Here is a 6,856-nt window from a genome sequence, read left to right on the forward strand (position 1 = left end):
GACACCTTTTACGACAGTCGCGCTTTACGGCACCTTTTATGACAGTCGCGCTTTACGGCACCTTTTACGACAGTCCCGCTTTACGACACCTTTTACGACAGTGCTGCTTTACGGCACCCTTTACGACAGTCGCGCTTTACGGCACCTTTTACGACAGTCGCGCTTTACGGCACCTTTTACGACAGTCGCGCTTTACGGCAGTCTTTACGACAGTGCTGCTTTACGGCACCTTTTACGACAGTCGCGCTTTACGGCAGTCTTTACGACAGTCGCGCTTTACGGCGCCTTTTACGACAGTGTTGCTTTACGGCACCTTTTACGACAGTCGCGCTTTACGGCACCTTTTACGACAGTCGCGCTTTACGGCAGCCTTTACGACTGTCGCGCTTTACGGCGCCTTTTACTCCTGAAAAATCTGTCTGAAAGTCTTAGAACCCAATTCTTCACCTTTTTCCAGGATGTTTGGAGATATGTAACTGCCTGAACTCTGCAGTCATCTGGGCTGGTAAAATTTATTATATTGCCTGGAAAGAAATCCCAAACTTTTTATCCTTTCCTTACTAAATACTGGGTCTGTTCTTTTGAGGTGAAGGGATTTACCTGCCAACATCTGCTTCAATTTCTTGCTTGGCCTAACTATTAAATTCCACAACTATTTTAATGATGAACCCAGATATGGGGGATGTTTTCTGCAGTTCTCCATCCAGCTCAATCTTTCATGCAGCCATTTGTTTTCAGGTAGCAAACCTCAGCATAGGTGAGTAACAGCCACTAAGGTTTTATCAGAAAATGTGAGTTTTTATCCAGGAATAAATGGAAAGCACAGTCAGTTGTACTGGGATGAATGGTGACTTCAGGTGGCTCATCATTGCTACTAACATAGATTGAAGACCTGTAAGTCAGCATTTGCACCTCTTAAAGGTCAGAAAAAATGGTTGTGGTTTGTGAGAGGAATTAGCCAGACCAGCTTTGGAAATAGGCCAGTTTGCTGAATGATTCTATGAAAAAAAAAAAAAAAAGAAAAAAAAAAAAAAAAAAAAAAAAAAGAGTAGATTCTGCAAGCAACAGACTCAAAGCAGAGCAAGGTAGAGTGAGAGCAGAGAGACCCAGCAAGGGCAGAAGGCACCCAGGCACAGATAAAAACTGGGATTTATGAGGTAAAAAACCATAACTAGCATTATAATTTAGATGATCAACATGAGATGTTATCAACAGTATTAGGAGTGGCAATAAAGGACAGGAGGTGCTGTGAAAACTCAGTGGGTATCTGGCAAATGGTGGAGGGGAAAAAAAAAGAAGAAAAAAGGCATCTTGAGAATTAAGGATATCTGTTGCTCCTTGATTTTCCTCCATTGATCAGCAGAGTTTTGCTGCTCAGGTAAGTCCCTCTGTTTCAGCAGAGAGCTGGGAGGAAAAGAGCCTGTCACATAGCTCAGGCCACCACAGACAAGATTATAAAGATTATTTTTATTCAATATCACAAGGTCACAAGTACAGAAATGGAGTTGCCATGGAGTAAACCACAAACACAGCTACAGCCTTCTTAGGTCTAGGTTTAACAAGGGCTTTTTGAAATCCTGTCAGTGCTTTTAAAACTCTGCACAAACTCATTTGGTCTGGAGAACTGTCCTTTGCTTAAATCGGTCTCTCAGCCAGCTTGAAGAAAAGGCAACACTGTGATCTCACCACAGCCCTTCCCAGTTCAAAGCAGTTGTAAACATCCATGTAACTCACAGAAATAAGCAAGCTTTGTGTTTTAGTCAACTTTTCTGCTGTTAATCATTCTTACACCAGTCCTGTATTCAAGGGAATAATGTTTCATACGGACCTTCCCAGGGAGGGTGTGGGGGTGGCTCTAGCAGCTCCCTAAACTCTGTTAATCAGCATATTGCTTATGCATCCTTAAGATTATGGTAATGGAGGTTGTGAACTCACATTGTGCACCCACAAGGGCCCTTCCCAACCTCCACAGCAGCATCCAGCTCTGCTGCAGGGCAGAGGTTTGGGGAACCCTGAGTTATACCACCCCCTTAAAATTATCTTCAGAAAATTTTCATCCAATCTAATTATCTATAAGGGCCAAACAGGTTTTAATCACTTTTTATTTCCCATAAAAGTGATTAAATTTCACACCTTAAATGGAGCATCATTACCATGTCCATACAGAGCTCAACTCAAGAGAGAGCTGTATGGTCAGTACAGTTGTCAGAGTTCCTCCTTTAGTCAGTGTGGAGTCAATAAGAGATCTGGAGAGTGATTCACCTCCTCTTCTGAACATCTACCTCCACCAGATGAGTCACTCTTATCTTCTCTCCCTTCCATCTGCACACAACTGTTAAACCAGCACAACAGCTCTTTTAGGTAGCCCCAGCTGGATGAGGCAGATCCATACTGGGTTTAAAAATGGAATTTAAATTGATTGTTTAGTGACTGAGAACAGTCTTTTCTGCCAAACATCCTGGATATGGGTCATCATGGCTCATATTAACTATTCCTTTATTTGATGCTGAGATAAATATGTGAGGAACATGAAAAACTCTTGGATATATTTAGTTTCCATGTAGTGAGTACTGCTGCAATGTTCTTAACACACCAATGTCTAGACTGGGTTCCTTAATACTTCCTCATGCAAATACAGCTGAATAGTACAGATAACTTCCTTCCTATTCTTATTTGCAATCATCATTCCATTGGCGTGAGCAAAAACAAAAATTGAGGAACTGAAGTGTATTATTGCATGGCCATATTTGCTCCTTCTCCTTTTTCTTACCAAGAAGTTACAGTGAATCAACTTTATTTAATCCTGTAAAGTGCACCCTGCAGTGAGCTTCTTACCCAAGATACCATTTCTTTGCTTTAGTCCAGTAATATTTTTATATTATCTATAAAGTTATGGAAATATAATTTAGATTAATTATTAGGTGAGTATGAAATTAATTGGAAAATCTCCAAAAAGAAAAGCACCCTTAAAATGGTTCAAAACTGTGTCAAATGGAAGGTCATACTGAGAGGCTCTGATTAACTTCCAGAAGAGAAGGATGCACTCAAAGGTAGTGCCCAGGTGAGACTTTGGTTATTCAGCATTTCCAGCAGTTCCCTGGATGATGAAGACCAGCTGGCAACGTCACAAACAAAAAACTTAAATCTAACCCTGAACTGCACAGCACATGCAAAGAAATCTCTTGGTTTGTGCTGTGACAGTGAAGCCATGGACAGGGTGCTACTTGTGGGCACTGCACCCTGAGAAAAGCATGGAGCAGCAATAGGAATGAAAAATGTTGTCGTCCTTATTGGCTACAGCTGTGGCCTGTTAAAGTCAGGCCTGCTCCTAATCTTTAATAATTAACCCAGCTGCAACTCTTTAGGGGGTAAGGTTACTTTCTGTACTATCTTTATTTACTTATATTCTATCCCCCTACTAAAAAAGGGTCTAGAAAACCTTTTCCAAAAGAAAGAACCAAAGAACTTGAAGCTGTCTGAGGAATGATGATGGAGAAGGGGACAAGGTAAGAGCCTTAGCAGTGGTAGTGATGGAGCTCCTCTAGGCATGGACCAGATGAGCCCTCAAATCTTCCAGCACTGGAGTCTAGGGACCATTTAAATAGGGCACGTCCCCTCTATTAGAGGCATCTAAAATCAAGAGAGACAAATGTGAGCAAGTTCAAATGCTCAGTTTGGCACATCCCACCACTGCCATTGCACCTTTGGCCCTTAAATTGCCAAGTGAATGGTTGAAGATCACCATTAGAAATCTTTCTACTGCACATCAGAAGGCACCTTTCTGCATTTTCTTTTCTTCATGGGCTGAGTAGATGCTTCTGTTTAGAAAGACAGAGCTCAGTGCCTTCCTTTAGCTCAGTAAAGGCACAGTTAATCTTGTCTTTGTGAATTTTGTTGAGTCAGCCCGGAATTTACCACTTTGTAGGAAGCTGATGTAGATGTTACAAGAACTGGGGCTAAATTCTCTGCCACAGAAATTAAAAGCAAACAGTTTCATTTCAGGTCCTAGACTCTAATGTTGTGCCTTACCCTGGGAGTGAAAAAACTTTCTGAACTGGATGGTTTTTGAGGATTACTTACAGGAATGCAAAAAAATAAGAAGCTGTAAATGCAAATAGTAGTGGGAACTATTTAGAGAAGTTCTTCAGCTTGAGTAACTTGGAAAATTTCTAGATTTAACCACTAACCAAGAAAAGTTGGTGTTCAAGTGTGAAAATTGGTGTGGCACTTGGGAAACAAGTACAGAGTGAGAAAATGAAAAGCTGTGTAGAAAGCTCAATGCATTTTGCTTCAGCCAGGCTAAAGAAAAAGAAAATGAGTTTTTCCTTCTTGAGCAGAAATTATTCAACCTGGCCCTTTCTTTCAGTGCAGAATAAGGGTTCATGCCTTGTTTCTTTGCTTCTAATGAGGCTCGGGACTTTGTCCAACATCTTTGTGATGAATCTCAAATCCTCTTCTTACAGAATTAAGTGCAATCCTTCCAATTATTGCCAGAGTAACCCAGGCTGAGATTTGTTACAGATGTCAGACCTGGTGATTTGGGACAGAATTTTGAAACCATGATGTCCTGTGATTGCTGTAGGATTTTTTGTAGGGCATTTTCCTAATGCACATTCAGTGGTTCTCAAATACTCCAGTGACACCAGTATTCAAGCAGTTGTAGATGAGGCAGACTAAAATGGGACAATTATGAATTAATGAGGGAGCACTGGTGTTCAGCAGAGCCAGACACTTGAAGAGAGAAAATTATGGGTGAGATATTAAATAAATAGCTCACCGGTGGGTACCCTTTGCATTGGGTTAGATCTCCCAGTGGAAGATGGGTTGGTGCTGTTGACCTAAAACAATTTTCATTGACTGAGCACTATTTGTGCAGTGGAGAAGGGTGGGGTTGGGATCTTTGGATTATTAAATCATATCATTATAGAGTCACAGAATGGTTTGGGTTGGAAGGGGCCTTAAAGATCATCCAGTTTCTACCTCCCTGCTGGCCATAGTGCCACCTTCCACCATCCCAGGTTGCTCCAAGCCCTGTCCAACTGGGTCTTGAACACTTCCAGGGATGAGAAGTCAACAGTCTCTCTGGGAACCTGTTCCAGTGCCTCACCACCTTCACAGTAAAGAAATTCTTCCTAATATCTAATCCAACTCTACTGTTCTTTGGCTTAGGGCCATTTCCCCTTGTCCTATCACTCCATGCCCTTGTGAGAAGTGCCTCTCCAGCCCTCCTGTGAGCCTCCTTTAGATACTGGAATGCTGCTCTAAGGTCTCCCTGACCAGGAGACGATGGATGTTCGAGGTGCAAACTGTGAGTAACTTGACAGGCCTGTGGAGGATTCCAGGGCACTTTGTGTCTTTCTCCTGAGGGAGCTCACCTGCTGAGACAAGATGAGGAAAGAATTTTGGATCAACAAGGTGTTTTCCACATTTTGTCAGTTAATGAGACGTTGGTGCAGACCCAGACTTTTGAGTTAGTCATCCGTCTGCTGTCATGGTGAAAGGAGAGGAGAAGCAGCTCAGATGACCTATTTCTGATGCCTGCATTGGGGTGAGATGAGCTCCACTGTGAAGTGGCTGCTTCACTGCACTGCCTGTGAGCATCCAAATGCTGCAGATGTCACATTTGGTTTGAGGACACCCACTAAACCTCCCAGCTGGCATTCAACTAGCACGAACAAACTCTGCCTGCTATAATTAGCACCAAACATTGCCCTGCGTTGCCTTGGTGTCCATAACAGTCTCCCAGTGCTTAGAGACCTGGGCAAAAACAACCTCCTTGCCACCAGGTTTAATCCCTTCAATTAGATGACCTAGAAATTGTCCTGGATTCAGACCCTCACCATCTTTCTGACTCTTGTGCACAGGTTATAAATGCTGGAGCACAGCAGGTTTGGGGCTGGATTCTGCACAGTTTCACTCTTGAAGGGTAATGCAATTAAAGGTGAAAGCAATGGACTGCAGCTGGCAAATCTGTACTATGGAGAGGTCCAAGATGTCCACATGAATCCAAACACCTCTTCTGTTCAGGGCCTCTGATGGTCAATGCCTCTCTACTGTTGTGACCCAGACAGTAAAACATGCTAATGAAATACAGGATTATTTCCATAAAGCAGTTCATATTTCATGCCCTGGAGCTGTTCTTCCACGAAAACAGCAGCTATTTATCAGGCTGTTCACAAGTACTCTTGCCCTGAGGAAGTTCTCCTCTGACCCTAAGGAATGAAACTGTCCACATTTTACAGCCAGACCTGATTTCACCACCTGCATCCATCCAGCTGAGCGGTAGGTGGTTGGTTTTGGAAGTTGCAGAGGAATCATTCATGTGGGGCAAATGGCCTCAAGCTTTCTCCCAGAGATCAGGACAAAGCTCATTGTAACTTAAGGACATTCAGGGCTGAAAAGGGGTCCTCACCCCAAAATGCTGAGCTCACACAGTGAGTGCAATTGGCTTAGAATCTGATTGTATTTACCAACTGCACAAAATGTGCAGATTTGGCTGGAGGTCACCTTCATCCAGCAGAATTCCATCGTGTGTGGGATGATCTTGTGCTTTGAAAGGGTACAGTGACACTGCAGGCAGGAGATCAGATGAAAAAACCAACATGTGGGATCTTTTATATCTCTCCTGGATGTACACTTGCCCTCTTCTCTATTGATACCTCTGATTATCACAGTTCAGCCCTTCTGAAGTCCTGTCTATTTTGATCCCTGCATGGTAATAACCATAACCCTATGCAGTCCTCTGAAGAAAACATTAAACAATCTTATAATTGTAGGCTCTGTCCTAAAGTGGATGGTTCCAATTCCTCATTTTCTTTATTTCTAGCTCCCAGAGGTCAACATTCCCTCATCTTGA

Source organism: Melospiza melodia, chromosome 4, assembly GCF_035770615.1.
Source record: "Melospiza melodia melodia isolate bMelMel2 chromosome 4, bMelMel2.pri, whole genome shotgun sequence".
Classification (NCBI taxonomy): domain Eukaryota; kingdom Metazoa; phylum Chordata; class Aves; order Passeriformes; family Passerellidae; genus Melospiza; species Melospiza melodia.